The 18,243-nt window shown below is 44.9% G+C and overlaps 1 long non-coding RNA gene across 1 annotated transcript in view; it reads left to right on the top strand.

Moving 5' to 3' along the window:
• LOC138260126 (uncharacterized) overlaps nucleotides 1-18,243 on the top strand; it is a 93,188-nt gene that overhangs the window by 35,448 nt on the left and 39,497 nt on the right. The window lies entirely within an intron of this gene.

The following is an 18,243-nucleotide window of genomic DNA, read 5'->3' as shown; positions in this document are numbered from 1 at the left end:
GGTCAGACACACCTGTGTACCCATGATGTGGACACAGAAGACAGTTTACCTGTCAAGAATAAACTATTCAGACAGTCTGACCAAGTCAAGGAAAGCATCAAAGTGGAGGTCCACAAGATGCTGAAATTGGGAGGGATAGAGCACTGTGATAGTCCCCGGGCTAGCCCAGTGGTCTTGGTCCCCAATCCTCACACCAAGGATGGAAAGAGAGAGATGAGATTTTGTGTGGACTACATAGGACTCAACTCTGTCACCAAGACAGATGCTCACCCCATACTAAGGGCAGATGTACCTTTGACTTGACAGCAGGGTACTGGCAAATCAAAATGGCACCTGGAGCATTATCAGTTTACTGTTATGCCCTTTGGCTTAAAGAATGCCCCTACCTCCCTCCAAAGGCTGGTGAATCAAGTCCTTGCTGGCTTGGAGACCTTTAGTGCAGCATATCTAGATGATAGTGCTGTCTTTAGCTCCAACTGGCAGGATCACCTGGTCCACCTGAAGAAGGTTTTGCAGGCTCTGCAAGCAGCAGGCCTCTCTATCAAGGCATTCAAATGTCAGATAGGGCAGGGTACAGTGGTTCATTCGGGACACCTTGTAGGTGGAAGCCAAGTTCAGCCACTACAACCCAAGATACAGACTATTCTGGACTGGGAAGCTCAAAACCCCAGACTCAAGCCAGGGCATTCCTTGGTTTAACTGGCTACTATAGGAGGTTTGTGAAGGGATATGGATCCATAGTGACACCCCTCATAGAACTTACCTCCAAGAAAATACCCAGAAAAGTTAACTGGACCTTGGACGGTCAAAAGCCCCTTCACCCTGAAAGAAACTAGGGTGGTCATTTCGACCCTGGCGGTCCAAGACCGCCAGGGCTAATAGGACGGAAGCACCGCCAACAGGCTGGCGGTGCTTCCAGCCCTATTACGACCGCGGCGGAAGCGCCGCGGTCTCACCGCCGGGGCCGGCGGTTTACCGCCGTTTTAGCCCCAGCGGTGATAATCCGCCAGGGCAGCGCTACAAGCAGCGCTGCCCTGGGGATTATGACACCCCTACCGCCAGCCTGTTTCTGGCGGTTTGCACCGCCAGGAAGAGGCTGGCGGTAAGGGGTGTCCTGGGGCCCCTGCACTGCCCATGCCACTGGCATGGGCAGTGCATGGGCCCCCTAACAGGGCCCCGGCCAGCTTTTCACTGTCTGCATAGCAGACAGTGAAAAGCGCGACGGGTGCAACTGCACCCGTCGCACGGCCGCAACACCGCCGGCTCCATTAGGAGCCGGCTCCTATGTTGCGGCGTCATCCCCGCTGGGCCGGCCGGCGCAAACTTGGTTTGCGCCCGCCGGCCCAGCGGGAATGTCATAATGGGGGCTGCGCGAGTGCGGCCGCATTGGCGGCCGCACCGCCGCCCGCCAAGGTCGTAATGACCCCCTATGTCCTCAGCACCAGTTTTGAAAGCTCCAGATTATTCTATGAAGTTCATTGTGCAGACTGATGCCTCTGAGCACGGGATAGGAGCAGTTCTATCCCAAACCAATGATGATGCCCTTGACCAGCCTGTTGCTTTTATTAGCAGGAAGTTACTCCCCAGGGAGCTGTGTTGGAATGCCATTGAATGGGAGGCCTTTGCTGTGGTTTGGTCCCTGAAGAAGTTGAGACCATACCTGTTTCACTCACAGGGGGCATCTCTAAGATGCCCTCTGTGTGCATTTTGCAATAAATCCCACACTGGCTTCAGTGTGGATTTATTGTTCTGAGAAGTGTGCTACCAAACTTCACAGTATTCAGTGTAGCCATTATGCAACTGTGGAGTTCGTGTTTTACACACTCCCAGGCCATATACGCTTTATGGCTACCCTGCACTTACAATGTCTAAGAATTGGCTTAGACACTGTAGGGGCATATTGCTCATGCAGCTATGCCCTCACCTGTGGTATAGTGCACCCTGCCTTAGGGCTTTAAGGCCTGCTAGAGGGGTGACTTACCTATGCCACAGGCAGTGTTTTGTGGGCATGGAACCCTGAGGGATGCCATGTCGTCTTTGCCTTTTTCTCCCCACCAACACACACAATGTGCAATGGCAGTGTGCATGTGTTAGGTGAGGGGTCCCTTAGGGTGGCAAAACACATGCTGCAGCCATTAGGGACCTTCCCTGGTCACAGGGCCCTTCGTACAACTGGTACCTTTTACAAGGGACTTGTATGTATGCCAGAGGCATGCCAATTGTGGAAACAATGGCACATTTCTAGGAAAGAACACTGGTGCTAGGGCCTGGTAAGGAGGATCCCAGCACACTCTCAGTCAAGCCAGCATCAATATCCAGCAAAAAGTGGGGGGGCGGCGTAACTGCAACAAGGGCCATTTTCCTACACTATCCCCCCCAACCCACAGGCCAGGAGACTCAGCCAAACGTGGGAGAGTCTTCCTAGTCTGTCAGGTGAGGAAGAGTAGGGAAACAGGCTGTTGGTTGCAGGGCCTACTCTGCCTTACATCCTCCTGTTTAGGTCATTCCCTGTGGGACAACGGTGATAGGACCCAGTCTGAGTGTGTGGGGGGGGGTGTAATTGCAGCAAGGGACATTTTCCTACACAAATGCTTTACACATTACTTCTGAGATGAGCCTGACTGCTCATGCCAATGTACCAAGGGGATGCGCAGGGGTTATCTGAGCGGGTATCTCCATTATCCTGACTAGAGTGAGGGTCTCTACTGGGACAGGGTGCAAACCAGCTGCCAACTAGAATCCCCATTTCTAAAATTGTTTGTCAGTAGTGAGGATAGGAATTGCATTTGTACTTGACCCACAGTGATTGGTGTACACTAATATCATATATTGCAGAGCACTACGTGCCATATACAGATTTTTGTTTTTGATATTTTTCTCTTTGGCCTATTTTTGATCTTGAGTTCAGGTGAACTCCAGCGATATAATGTTTCAGACAAGAGCAGCACCAGTTGCATCCCAGTATTTGGTTTTTGAGGAGGATAGGTTGGAAACCTATACCGTGAAGGAATTGAATGTAGTTTATAAAAACCTCTAAGTCCAGGTCAGAGGGCTCACCAAAAAGGAGGAGCTACAAAAGGCGCTGAGAGCCTGTGTAGAAGCCAGAACTGCCAGTGGGCAGTCCATGGATCCAATGGGGGAGTCTGTGGACCCAAATCCAGGAGAAGATGTGCTGAGGGTGCAGGAGCTGCTGGGAGGGTGGGGTACCCCTGGGTCAGGCAGCAGTGGTGGTTCTAAGAGCCTGACTCCAGAGGAGCTGGAGGACAGGAGAGAAGCCAGGAGGCACCAGGTTGAGTTGGAGGGATTGAAAATGGAGGAGAAGAAAATGCTCTTGGAGCATAAGCTTAAAGTAAAGGAGCTGGATGTGAGGAGCAGGTCCAGCAATGATGGTGGCAGCAATACCTCAGTGCAGCCAGACAGAATTGTGCACATTCCTAAGAATGTAAAGAGAGTACAGGAAGGGAGATGACATACAGAGGTGGTTTCAGGGATATGAGGCATCCATCCACATGAATGGGGTCCCTGAGAAGAATTGGGGGGCAGGATTGTGGAACCACTTCACAGAGGAGGGGAGGGACACTTTGCTAGCTTTGGGTAGGGGGTACGACCTCACCTGCGCTGACATGAAGGAGGCCCTTCTCTATAGGTATGGTCTCACTCCTGACAAGTACCAGGATCAGTTTGATCAGAGTAAGAAAACTGATTCCCAGATCTGGTTAGAATGTGTGGATTATTTTTGTGGAGCACTGAATGGTTGGGTGAAGTGCAGTAATGTGACAGATTTTCAAGGGTTGTACAACTTCATTGCGTAGGAGCACTTGTCTAGTCTGTGTTTTGCAGGGCTGTCCCAGCACTTGACTGATAGTAAGCTGACTGACCCCAGGAAGCTTGCTATGGAGGCAGACCGCTGGGTGAGTACCAGAGTCCACAAAAAGGTATATAGGGGAGAATCTGCCACAGGTGGGCAGGGTTCCCAGCAGCAGAGTGGGAGGGGACAAGGGTAAACAAAACAAGTCTTCCAAAGGGCCCCAATCTAGTAACCCGGGTAAGAAATCCCACTCCCCAGGAGATAAGAAACCATGGGCCTCTTTGGGAAAGCCTGCAGAGGAAGGGCACCGTAAGTGCTCTGCATGTGACTAGGAGGGTCACATGAAGGTAGATCCCAGGTGTCCCAAGTGGACACCGCCACCCAGCGGTGGGCAGACCAAGGGGTTGGCCAGTGAAGCGCTTGGGAAGGATGTGATCCCAGGTGGGTGTGGGGATCCCACAGAGATGACCGTTGTCTCACTAGGGGACGGTGAGATGATCCAGAGAAAACTAATGCCTGATAACACTAAGAAATACAGGCAGTGGGTGACCATCAATGGGCAAACGGTAGAGGCTGTCAGAGATACTGGAGCCAGTGTAACCACAGTCCTTTGTCACCTGGTATCTGAAGAGCAAATAGTCCCTGGTGTATTCCACCAAGTAGTTGCAGTGGACAATTCGGAGCACCAATGTAAGGTGGCACAGGTTTCCTTTGAGTGGGGGGAGTGTCTCAGGTTCCTGGAGGGTAGCTGTGAGTCCCACCATGCCAGTTGACTGTCTGCTGGGCATTGACCTGGCGACTTCTGCCTGGAAGGAGGTGGAGTTCAGGTCGCACTTGGGAATGTTGGGGTTGCCAGAGTGGGCATGCGTGACCACTCGGTCCATGGCAGCCAGACAGGGTGATCAGAGAGACCTGGAGCCTGACACAGTGGCCCAGGTGACTGCCAAAAGAAAGGGCAAGGGGCGCGGGAAACCCACCCCAGAAGTTCCCATGGTGCGGGAGGAGGCTGACCTTGAGGGGGATGCCCCGGCACCTACAGGGGAACAAGTGGCCAAACTGGGTTTACTACCTGAGCTGACCCATTGGCAGCAAGAAGGGGATCTCACCAGGGAGGAGATCTGCACTGAGCAGAAAGTGTGCCCTACTCTTGCGGGTCTTAGGCAGCAGGCCAAAGACCAGGCAGCTGGTGCTGCCCCCAAGGATCACCTGATCTACTGGGAAAATGATCTGTATAGCGAGCCTAAGGCTGCTGAGCGAGGTAGTATGTATGCTAGTGCTAAAATGTTGGCTTTAGGGGTGATTGACCTCTCCAAAAGCCCTTGGTCCAGCCCAGTGGTTTTGGTACCCAAGCATGCTGCACCTGGTGCCACAACAGAACTTTGGCTCTAAGTGGACTACCGGGGGCTCAATGCAGTCACTAAAACAGATGCCCACCCCATCCCCATCCCCAGAGCTGACAAGCTCATAGATCAGTTGGGGGCAACCAAGTTCCTGAGCACGTTTGATTTAACATCTGGGTACTGGCAGATTGCCTTAACCGAGGGGCCAAGGAGAGGTCAGCATTCTCAACACCAGAGGGGCACTTCCAAATCTAGGTCATGCCCTTCAGGTTGAAGAACGCCCCTAACAGCTTCCAGAGGTTGGTCAATTAGGTCCTGGCTGGGCTTGAAAACTTCAGTGCCGCCTACCTTGACGACATTGCGGTGTTCAGCTCCAGTTGGGAGGACCATTTGCACCACCTCTGGAAAGTGTTGAAGGCGCTGCAAGCTGCAGGCCTCACTATCAAGACCAGTAAGTGGCAGATAGTGAAGGGGTCAGTGGTGTACTTGGGACACCAGGTAGAAAGCAGCCGGGTAGCACCCCTACAACCTAAAATTGATGCCATTCAGGCTTGGGCACCACCCAAGACACAGACAGAGGTGAGAGCCTTCTTAGGCCTCACCGGGTACTAGAGGAGATTTGTCAAGGGGCATGGCACCATTGTTACCCCATGACAGAGCTGACTTCTAAGAAGCAGCCTAGACAGGCGATCTGGACTGAGGCTTGCCTGACATTTGACACCCTGAAGGAGGCCATGTGCACGGCACCCATGATGCTGGCCCCTGACTTCTCCAAGGAGTTTGTGGTACAGACAGATGCTTCACAGCATGGTGTAGGATCACTACATTCACAGTGGAATGACGAGGCCTAGACCAGCCTGTAGCTTTCCTTAGCAGGAGACTGCTCCCCAGGGAACAGAGGTGGAGTGCAATTGAAAGCAAAGCTTTTGCTGTGGTCGGGGCACTGAAGAAGCTAAGACCCTACTTGTTTGGGTCTCACTTCCGGGTTCAGACCGACCACAGGCCCCTCAAATAGTTAATGCAGATGAGGGGGAAGAACCCAAAACTGTTGAGGTGGTCCATTTCCCTACAGGGGATGGACTTTACAGTGGAACACCATCCTGGCACAGAACACACCAACACTGATGGTCTGTCCAGGTTCTTACGCCTTAGTGAGGAGGACTCCCCAGGGGTTGGGTAGTTCCCACTACTCTCAGCTGGAGGGGACATGTGTTAGACCTGACAGCTTTTTGGTGTGTATCCCCTGTCTTTTTGCCTTCTGACCTCCTTTGTTTTTGCTGGTTTAATGTCACTGCGCACTTTACCACTGCTGATCAGTGCTAAAGTGCAAGTGCTCCCTATGTAAATTGTATTGGTGATTGGGATACCCATGATTGGCATAGTTGATTTACAGGTAAGTCCCTAGTACAGTGCACTGGAGGTGCACAGGGCCTATAAATCAAATGGTACTAGTGGGCCTGCAGCACTGGTTGTGCCACCCACATTAGTAGCCCTGTAAACATGGCTCAGACCTGCCACTGCCTTGTCTGTGTGCAGTTTTAAACTGCCAATTCGACTTGGCAAGTGTACCCACATGCCAGGCCTAAACCAACCCCTTTTATACATGTAAGCCACCCCTTAGGTAGGCCCTAGGTAGCCCCCTGGGCAGGGTCCAGTGTATTTGAAAGGTAGGAAATGTACTGGTGTGTTTACATGTTCTAACAGTGAAATACTTGCAAATTCATGTTTCACTGTTGCAAGGCCTATCTCTGTTATAATTTAACATGTGGGCTGCCTTTAAATAACTTTAAAGCGCAGATTCCCTTGAGAGGAGATAGAAATATGGAGTTTAGGGTGCCTGAATTCACAGTTTAAAAATACATCTTTTAATGAAGTTGGTTTTTGGATTGTAGTTTGAAAATACCACTTTTAGAAAGTAGGCATTTTCTTGCTTAAACCGTTCTGTGACTCTGCCTGTTTGTGGATTCTCTGTCTGAGTCAGTTTGACAGTTGGTCTGTATATACCTCTCCTCTAGACAGTGACACAAACAGATCTGGGGTGTAGCTCACATATCCTGATGAGCCATCTGAGCTAGAGTGGAGGGAGGAGTGGTCACTTACACCTGAAAGGACTGTGCCTGCCCTCACACAGTGCAGTCTCCAACCACTTGGTGTGTCTGAGGCCTGGCCTGGACAAGGAAGGATCTTGCAAACCCTTGACACTTTGCCTTGTAGTTTGCCAACTTCAAAGGCAGAAAGAGTTTAAAATTGGACCCAAAACCCTAGACTTTGAGAATCTTTCTGGAATCAAAAGAAACCTCTGCCCAGGAGAAGAGCTGGAGGAGGAGTACTGTCCTTTTGTTGTGTTGCTTTGCTGGACTGGCCTGCAGTTGCTGCTTTTGCCTGACAAGAGTGCCAAGGGTGAACTTTGCTGTGTGTTCTTCTTGAGAATATTTTCCAAGTGCTTGGAGTAGAGCTTGCCTCCTATTGGAAGCTTCAGGGACACCAAAGACTTCAGTTTCCTTGACCTGCAGCACTGGGAACTGTGTGTTTTGTGCTGTTCAAGAGGAGAAACCACTGTGCCGCCACCAACTAAGCAACTGGACTGCACTGTGACCTGCCGAGGCTGCACAGAGCCGCACTTCCTCACAGCTGGTCCACAATGCCGTGGCTGGCGTGAACTGTTGGTTTTGTTGATCACAATGCAGTGATAGCACTAGATGGAGCTATCGACTTCAAGGGACCGTATTTTTGAGTAAATCTTGCAGAATTCGTATATTTATTATTGTATGGTGGATTTTGATCATATTTGGTCCCGTTTTATAGAGATAAATATTGGCTATTTTTCTAAAACTGGTGTGGTGTCCTTTTGCAGTGTTTTCATTTATTACTGTGTGTTATGTGCAAATGCTTTACACATTGCTTCTGAGATAAGCCTGACTGGTTGTGCCAAGCTACTAAGTGGTTGAGCAGGGGTTATCCGAGCGGGTATCTCCCTTATCCTGACTAGAGTGAGGGGCCCTACTTGGACAGACTGCAAACCGACTGCCAACTGGAGACCCCATTCCTAACAATGTGTGTATGCGCTTCCATTCCTACTTTTCTTGGACAAGGGAACAGCACTGCAGGGCCACTCTAGCATACACAATATGCTACATAAATACCAGACAATAACTTATAAAGTGTTCATCATCTTCTTGGTGCATCAATGCAGGAAGATGACTCAGTATCACGTACAATGGGTGAAAAATGAGGTTTTAATAATCTTCCTGATTTAAGGTACTCTAGAGATCAGAGTATCATTCAGCAGTAGGTTAGTACCAAGTTTTGGAGCAAGAAAAGAACAAGCCTGGCTGTCATTCTCTTGGCCCTGACAGAACAGCTAAAAAAGAAGACATAAGGGTGCCAATGGCGGCACTCTGTTGGTTATATACTTTACTAGCTTGTTTTAAGTAAAACACAGTGGTGGAGTGTCATGCACTCCATGATGCACAAGGCAGAGAACTAAAAATCTAATTTGAAATGTGACAGGGAGCAACTGAAGGGTTCTAAGACTGGGCGAAACAGGATCAAATGCTGATAATCCATGAAGCAAATGAAACACTGTTTTGAATGAGCAGCGACCAGATTAATATCCTGTTTTCCCAACATAGCCAATCAACATCCATAATACAGACAGATCCAAAACTCGTCCTAAATGCTACCTACTTTGAGGAGGGCTAAGATTAGATTAGGTAACAGTTACTTATTTATTTTAGATTGTTATATAGCATATCTGTACTAAAATCTGGTGTCACTGCATTTTCAAAAGAGATAAAAACACTGGGGGATGACAGACTCCTTACAGTGAGCAATGCAATAGGCTCAATATTTAAATATCTGTAGGTATCAAAAGCAGCTTGCAGATATTGCACTGATTTTGTTCACAAGGAGACATTTGCATTTTTTGAAGCCAGTGTTCTTAAGTTGGTCAACAGGAACAGAACAGTCACACATTTGAAGAATCCAAAAGGTATGTCTCCTGCCGGCCCGAATTAACCCTCTGGGAGCTTGGTACAAAATCTGTCAGGCTTAATTTAGACGCAAAGTGTCAAGTATTTATGCAACACACAAACAGTAAGAAAGTGAAAAGAAAACACTAGAAAAACCTCAAACCAATTTAGAAAAATAGAGTAATCACAGTGAAGGACCACCTTGTACTTTAAAGGACTGCCCTGCTGCTTGAGGCATGCTTTGTCCTTCACAAGGCTGCCCTGCTGCTACAAGGGGACATCCCTGCTTGAAGCTTGCCTTGTATCTTCAGAAGACTATCCAGCCTGCTTGAGGCCTCCCTTGCTGCTTGATCCCAGGACTACTACAGTGACTTCAAGGGTCAGGAGGCAGACCTTCTGTTCTTAGCTACAGGGACACAACAAGCTCCAGAGGCCTCCCTGAAACTGCCTAGGTGGCCTGCTGCACTGGACCTGCAACTGGATCTGCCTGAGCACTAGTGGCCTCTGTCAGAGTGAGTTCCTGATCCCCAGGAGGTGCCTCCCCAGGCCCTGGACCCTTGCTGGCATCAGAGTGCACTCTCCTGGGAAGACAAGGAGAACTCCTGAAGTTTTGGGCTCTTCCCGACCATGAATCGGTGTGTTCGTGCTGAGATTTTTCTGGCCATCAGGAAGACAATGCAAAACTCCGAAGAACTCAACTCTTTATGTTACAGTGACCACCAGTGATGACCAGCAGTGCAACAGCTGCACTTTGCGCTACAGCAACGACAGCTCATGGTGACTGACAATGGGAAACTCCAGCATCAACATTCGGCAATGCCCGATTGAATCATTGCACTACAGCGACGACCATTCATGAGTCCAGGCTCTTCATGACTACCATCCATTACATTCTTCCTGCTGCTTGCAGCCTCCTCTATCATGAACTGGACTATCCGCACTGGACTTTAAGAAGGTAACTTTTTTCCGCACGACTAACCTTGTCCTTGTATCCAACCTGCGCTTCATAGTCATCGTTGTTAACTTGTGACTTTTACCCGGTCTAGTATGACCAGATGATCACAAGTAAAACTTTATGTTTCTCAGTGCTATATTTACCTAAAACTTTGAAATTCAATATTTCTGGTTCTACATATATGATTTTTGACATTCTGGTCTAATTTTAGTTAATACATTTTGTTAAATTGGTATGGGATTTTTCTTGTGGTGTTTTTTCACTTTGTTACTGTTCGTATGCTGCATAAATACTGAACACTAACCTCTAAGTTAAGCCTACTGCTTTTCTGCTAAACTACCCGAGGTTTAAGCACAGGTTAATTTAGTGAATTTTGTGGTCCACCCTGACAAGGATTGTTGTTGCCCGAGTGCAGCTTCCACCCCCCAACCAATAACCCATTTTCTTATATAGGTGGCAGGTGTGGAATTTTCAGTGTCACACAAAATCACCCCAATCCTTGTCACTGTGAACCACAAAAGTCACTAAAACAATCTTTGCTTAGCCCTCTGGCAGCTTAGCACAAAAGCAGTCAGGCTTAACTTAGAAGCAAAGTGTAAAACATTTATGCAGCACACAAAAAGTAATAAAGTGAAAAGACAACACAAGAAAAATCCCAAACCAATTTAGAAAAATAGACTAAAGTCAAAGAAGTGAAATATGACCAAAACCTTAAAAAAACAATTGTAAAACTGGAGATACTGAAATTCAAAGTTTAAGGTAAGTATAGCACCTAAAAGCAGAAAGTGCCATTTAGGGTCATCAGGTCTTGCTAGATCGGGGGAAAGTCACAAGTTCAGGCCAACTGCGGAGGAGTGTGAGCCAGATACACGGACCAGGTTATTCCCACTGAAAAAGTTACTCTCAAAGTCAGGCAAGAAGAGTCCAGAACTTGATTACTTCTTATTTTCTTGCACAGGATTGCACTCTGATACCAACTAAGGGTCCAGGACCTGGGGAGCACCTTTTGCAGAGCAGGGATTCACTCAGGGTAAGGCGAGCAGTGCTCAGTCAGGTCACGTAGCAGGTCCAGGCATGTACAGTTGCAGCAGGTTAAGTGAGCAGTTGCATGGAGGCTGCTGGAGCTTTAGTGTTCCTCTAGCTCCGAACAGTAGGTCAGCCAACAGACCCTTGAAGTCACGTAGATAGCATGGGATGAAGCAAGCAGCTCCAGTCTTCCTTTATGGAGTTAAGGGCAGGCCTCAAGCAGCAGGGCAGTCCACTGAAAAACAAGGCAGGCCACAAACAGCAGGGCAGTCCTCTACGGAAACAAGACAAGCAGCAAGCAGCAGCAGGGCAGTCCTCTGAAAAACAAGACAGTCATTTGTTAGTAATGTTCACCGGTCCAGGAGTGTATTGCAGAGTTGCTCTGAGGGTTCAATATTTATACCAGGAGCCAGTCTTTGAAGTGGGAGAAACTTTTAGACTTCCCCCATTTTAGATCTGGAAATGTTCTTCCTTCCCCTGCCCAGGCCCCCAGATGTCTAGGATGACAAAAGGCTTGTGTCAAGTTCTTTTGGAGTTTGCTAGAGGAAGCCACTTTGAAATGTAAGTGGTGCAGGGAACAGCTGTGCCCCACACATCATGTCAACACCTAGTCTTCCATTGTTTCGCTGTCTGGGAGGACTACACAAAGGCAAAATGGCACTCTAGTCACAGTTATGTGACCAAGGACAAGCTGCAGGCACTAAGTGGCTAGGGCAAGAAAATGGAGACTTTCTAAAACTGGCATTTTGAGAATTGTGACTAATAATCCGACTTTACCATTTAAGAGCCCTTTAAACTACAATTCATTTGAGACAAACATGACATTACTACCTTTTCCTGAACAAAAGTTAGCACTTATTAAATGCAATAAGGTAATCCAATGTAATACTATGGGAGACGTAGATCTCACACTACTGTAGTGACTAATGAATTTGGGAGTTTTTCACTATCAGGGCATGTAAAGCTTAAGAATACAGGCCAACTTTTTAATTTTCTATTAGGGACTTATAAGCAAATTAAATGTGTCAATTGGATGTACGTCAATTCTACCATGTTTTAGAGAGAGCACAAGCACAGGTGATAAAAAAAAGACCTGATGTTCGTACAAACGAAAGAGAAAGGATCTACAAACAGCCAAGACTCTCTCTAGCCAATGGAAATAGAAGGGGTAAAAAAAAAAACTTACCCAAGATGAGAAAGATGTGCGACGAAAGGGAGGGCTATGCTTATATTGTGGCAAAAAAGGTCATTTTGTTAGAGAGTGCCCTATTCGCCCAAAAGGTTCTGGAACCAGAATACATTCAGCTCAACTTCCAACTAAAGAATCGGTAAACTAAAAGACTTGAGGAACAATTTGGAGGTTTCCCCGAGTCTATCTAAAAAGCCTCCAACGAAAAAAAAGAAATCAGTAGCCAATACTTTACAAACCTCAGCACCCAATTTAATAATAAATGCACGTGCAGATTTTGAGAATCATTCAAAGGAAGTAGTATTACTGATAGACTCTGGAGCAACAGGTAATTTTATTGACATAGAATGCTGTAACAAATTAAAGATACCGATAGAACAAAAAAGAAAAACAGAAACCCATACGAGCTGTAGATGGAACCTTATTAACCTCAGGATTAACTACCTACCATACAAATCCTGTAAAATTAACCTGTTTGTCTGGAAATTGCGTACATCAAGAACAGATTAGCTTTGATTTAATTGCAGCTCCTCAAATTGGTGTGATTTTAGGCATGTCCTGGCTTTCTCTGCATAATCCCTGTATATATTGGGCTAAGTGAAGCCTAGCCTTTGAGTCTGAATGGTGTTTACAATCCTGTTTTTTACCACAAAATAACAACAGACAAAAGGAGGATCCAAGTTCTTGTATAGCGTTATTTATGGAGAATAATACACTGAACAAAAGTGTGGCTACAGCCGCCGAACAGGACACTCAACTTCCCGTCGATTACCAAGATCTTGCTGATGTTTTTGATGCTAGTAGTGCAGAAACCCTGCCACCTCATCGTATCTATGATTGCCAAATAGATCTAATACCAGGGACCAAAATCCCCTGTAGTCAAATATACATGCTCTTACAGAACAAGAAAATCAACATTTAAGAGAATATTTGGATAAGTATTTACAGAATGGATTTATTCGCACATCCAAATCTCCTGCAGCTTCTCCACTATTTTTTGTCCCAAAAGCAAATGGGGAATTATAATCCTGCATAGACTATAGAGCGTTAAATAATATCACTGTAAAAAATAAATATCCATTACCACTAATTCCAGTCCTTTTAGATCAAGTAAAATCGTCCACTATTTACACTAAACTGGATCGTCAAGGCGCATATCATCTGGTGCGAGTCGGACTTGGTGATGAGTGGAAAACTGCATTTCGCACTCGATATGGGCTATTTGAGTATTGTGTAATGCCCTTTGGCTTGTGTAATGCCCCTGCAGCATTTCAATTTTTTATAAATGATGTCATACAGGAATATTTAGACAGGTTTGTGATTGCATATATTGATGATATACTAATCTATTCATCTTCTCAAGATGAACATGTAAAACATGTACGAACCATTTTAACTACCTTGAGACGCTATGGGTTGTTCTCTAAAGTCACTAAATGTGAGTTTCATGTTACCCAAGTAAAGTTTTTAGGCTTTATTTTTTCACCCAAAGGAATCCATATGGCAGAGAGAAAGATACAAGCCATAAAAGAGTGGCTGGAACCACACAATGTAAAAGACTTACAAAGATTTTTGGGATTTGCAAATTTTTATTGCAGATTCATAGATCATTTTTCTGCTAAGTCTGCCCCATTAACTAGATTATTGCAAAAAGGAGTAAACTTTGAATGGACCACAGAAGCTAGACAAGCCTTCCAGTTATTGAAAGAAGCTTTTATTTCAGCTCCTGTCTTGGCACATCCAGATCCAACCCAACACTTCATAGTGGAAGCTGATGCCTCAGAATGTGCCATAGGAGCAATCTTGTCTCAAAGAGATGCAAATACATGTCAATTGCACCCCGTAGCTTACTTGTCAAAGAAAATGATTCCGGCAGAGATAAATTATACAATTGCAGAAAATAATGCTAGCAATCCACTTAGCATTTAAAGAATGGCGTCATTATCTATTAGGAGCAAGATACCCAATTACTGTGCTTTCAGACCACAGCAACCTTCAATTTCTGCGCTGTACGTGAGCTTTAACTCCCCGACAGCTTCGCTGGACATTATTCTTTGCAGAATTTGAATGTATTATCACTTATCGCCAAGGAACAACAAATAATAAAGCAGACACATTATCAAGACAGGACATTGAAAAAACAAAGGTTCAAATTCCACCAGTATCCATGATTTCTCCAAATCAAATAGTAAGCATAACTATAAAAATAGTAACAGAAGATTTTCTAGACTAAATAAAAAGAAAAATGTCTGAAGAATGAGAAGAATGCAAAAATGGCAGACGTGTGACAGTACAAGACGTATTGCAGAAGGTTTACCATTTCAAGGAAATAAGTTGTATATACCCACCAAAAAACTACAAACTCAAGTCTTGAAATGGAGACATAACAATTCAGGAGCTGGTCATCCTGGCCAAACTTGTACCTCGGAACTAATCAGGAGGAATTTCTGGTGGTCAAACTGGAGACATGATACTGTGCTGTATGCGCACAACTGTGATACTTGTAACCGAGCAAAGTCCGACAGAACAACAAAAAGAGGACTTTTACACCCCTGCCAATTCCACACCGAGCATGGGAAGACATAACACTCGATTTTATCACTGCCCTACCAAAAGATCAAAGAAAAGATACCACTTTGGTAGTGGTAGATCCTCTATCAAAAATGGCACATGTTATTGATTGCTCAGGAGTTCCAACAGCCGCAGAGTTAGTTCAGTTATTCCTGACACACATAGTACGCATTCATGGCCTCCCGAAATCGGTCACTTCTGATCGAGGTCCACAATTTACATCTAGATTTTGGAAGGCTTGGTGTTCAGCATTGCACATTGCATAATCAGCTTTCAACTAGTTTCCATCCCGAAACTGATGGTCAAATCGAAAGGGTTAACCAAGACTTAAAGCAATACTTACGATGTTACTTAACTAACTCTCCTGATTCCTGGGTATCTCTTCTATGGGAAGTGGAATTTGCATACAATAACCTATGACATTCTTCTATACAGATGTCACAATTTTTTGCAAATTATGGTTATCATCCACATTATCTACCTTTTCTAATGCCTGTAGTTAACAAAGAGTTACCTACACTGTCTCAACATCTAACAAGAATCTCAAAATTAGCAGCCAAATTAAGACAGAATGTACGTTCTGCTGTAACTAAATTCAAATAGTTTGCAGAACGTAAAAGACAGGAAAATCCTCCATTTAAAAAAGGACAAAAGGTATGGTTGTCCACCAAACACTTTTGTTTAAAAAAAATCATAAATTGCATCCTAAATTCATTGGGCCTTTTCCAATTAAAGAGATCATCAACCCGGTAACAGTAAAATTGCATTTGCCTCCATCCATGAAAACCCATCCTGTATTTCATTCCTCGCTATTAAAACCGGCGTCCAGCAAAGCACGATTTCGGCCGCCTCCACTCATTCTCGTAGATAACCATTTTGAGTATGAGGTAAAAAGCATTAAAGATGTGAAACGTCGTATGAATCAACTCTGGTATTTGATTTCCTGGAAAGGCTACGGTCCAGAAGAAGACGCCTGGGTACCGCTGAAGTTTATTAATGCACCACAACTTCTTAAAACATTTCATGATACTCATCCTATGACATAACACCCACGCTTGCTGGGCTTGAGGGGGGATGATGTCATGATTATCAGCCCAGCCTGTGGTGGTAACTGGAGAATCTGGGTTTGGTAACTTATAAATGTTGCAATACAAAACAAGAGAGAGTAAGTATTCCAGAAATGACGGAGTCATTTAAAAATATCCTTTATTTACATCCTGCGAAGCACACACATTGACCTGCAAGTAATTGACTGTGTTTCCTCTCTTCGGCAGAAGTGCCATGTGCTGATTTAATTAGAATACCCCTGGTGATTATGTAATCCAGTTAGCCCATCTATAAATACCAGCATAACTGCCTGACTTGTGCTCCTGATTCAGCTTCTCTCCTGGCAGCTAGTGATGACTGATAAGCTCCTGAATCTAAGCCTCCTTTGGGAATCGTCAATGAAAGCTTTGTGATTTATGTGAGAGGCATCAAGAGTTACAACTCTGTACCTACTTATAGACAGAGTGTTTTGTGAAAACTGAAGGAACAATTTACTCAATTTATTTTGTGAAAACTAGTAGAAATATCAAGTGAAGTTAATTTATAGAACAGATTGATTCTGAGATGTGATAACAGAGCTTTTTGAAAGGATGTTATGTGGAAGTTATCTTATAGAAACTGAATATTTCTGAGAGGTCATAAAAGTATTTTCTTTTTAAGAAGGTCAAGTCGAAGATAATTAATAGAAACAGACTCTTTCTGAGATGTGATAAAGGAGCCTTTTTGAAATAATATCAAGCTGAAGTTAATTTATAGAAACTGAATATTTCTGAGATGTGATAAATGAGCATTTTTTTTAAAGAATGTCAAGTCGAAGATAATTTACAGAAACAGACTATTTTTGAGATGTGATAAAACAGCATTTTGAAAGACCTTAATCAGAGAATCACAGAACATTCATGTATTTTCGAGAAAGCGAGCACGAGTGAAATTACAAGGTGTGGACAAGCTTGAAAGCAACCAGTACTTTCATTTTTGGTGAATATTCTTTTGGTGATTTTTGTCTTCTGGTATTTTAAAAGTCTAAGTGCTATTTTAAGGAATCCTGCATAATTTGTTTAAAGGTTAATACAGTTTCCAAACTGTTATGTTACATGAATATAAGACTGTATATTCTTGGGAAGATAAGAATAGAAACCAAATTCCTTCAACAATGCTAAATTACCCGGTATTGGAAAGTAATCCAACAAACTACAGATCTGGTTCATTCATCATAAATCCAACAGGTGAGAGTAGGTTCATACAATCATATCTGTTGAAAGTATATCAAGCCATTTAATATATGACATCTGATTTCATAGTCTTTATTATTGTTACAGGTCTCCCCCCCTGCAGTGCCCTTCTGAAAATCCCTTCCCCTCATCCGGCCACTCCGAACCTCTGCTAACTAATATAGTTGCAGAGTCAGTGCTGCCAGAAGGTGGGCATTGGAGGGTACTGCTTCTGAGGAAAGTGCTCCTGACAACATATTTCATTTGTTGTCATGTGGTAAATAATTATCACGGTGTGTAATAAAGTATGTTTAATCACTATCTTATATAAGAACATTATGGGAATTGGGCAGACAGACTAACTGGTTTAACAGTTATAAGGGTCTCACGTTCAAAAATAAAATGAAATGGCTTTGATATAGGAAAGTTTCTCTATGGGTAATGCAGACTTAGAATACATCAAATTTTATTGATGTGGCAGCATGTCCTTCATTAATTACCTTCAATGGATTTAGTGAAACTTCATCTAGGTTAGCTAAATTATAAGCAAAAATGTGACTCTCGAGAACACATGCCCCAATTATGAATATATCTTTAAATGTTCAAGATTACTGTAAAACATGGATAATTGATTGCAAACGTGAAAATTTACAAAAATGCTTATAAGCATACTGCAATCCCTCATCCTCCCAAGGTCCATGAATATTGGAAGGAAAATAAAACAAAGCTGTCCCAGCATTCCTTCACACTATGTTTTCAGAGGGTGAAACAGGGCAGTGAGGGGTTGGGTTGCACAGCTACACACTACATTGGGCAAGGCTCGAAATGTTGGAGATTGCAAGCAACTAATGCCATGGGTAAAGTGGGGGTGTTGGGACAATTCCCCAACATCACGTGGGCAATGTGAGAGGGTGGAACAGACCTCTCTACCCTTGAGCAAGCCAGGGTACCTTTGGTGGGTACCAGTTTACACTAAGTATTGCAGGTAGTGGTATTGGGTTACAAAGCACCACAACCTGGTCACTTCAACGTATCCCTGTCATCTTTTGGCAGGGGTGTGGACCAAAACTACACCCCTCAGCCAAGGCTAAGGGAATTGTAGTCCCTTTATATGGCAATGATAGG

Source organism: Pleurodeles waltl, chromosome 9 (genome assembly GCF_031143425.1).
Source record: "Pleurodeles waltl isolate 20211129_DDA chromosome 9, aPleWal1.hap1.20221129, whole genome shotgun sequence".
In the NCBI taxonomy this organism is placed as follows: Eukaryota; Metazoa; Chordata; class Amphibia; order Caudata; family Salamandridae; genus Pleurodeles; species Pleurodeles waltl.
The sequence above is the reverse complement of the archived record's forward strand: the minus strand, read 5'-3'. Positions and strand labels throughout refer to the sequence as shown.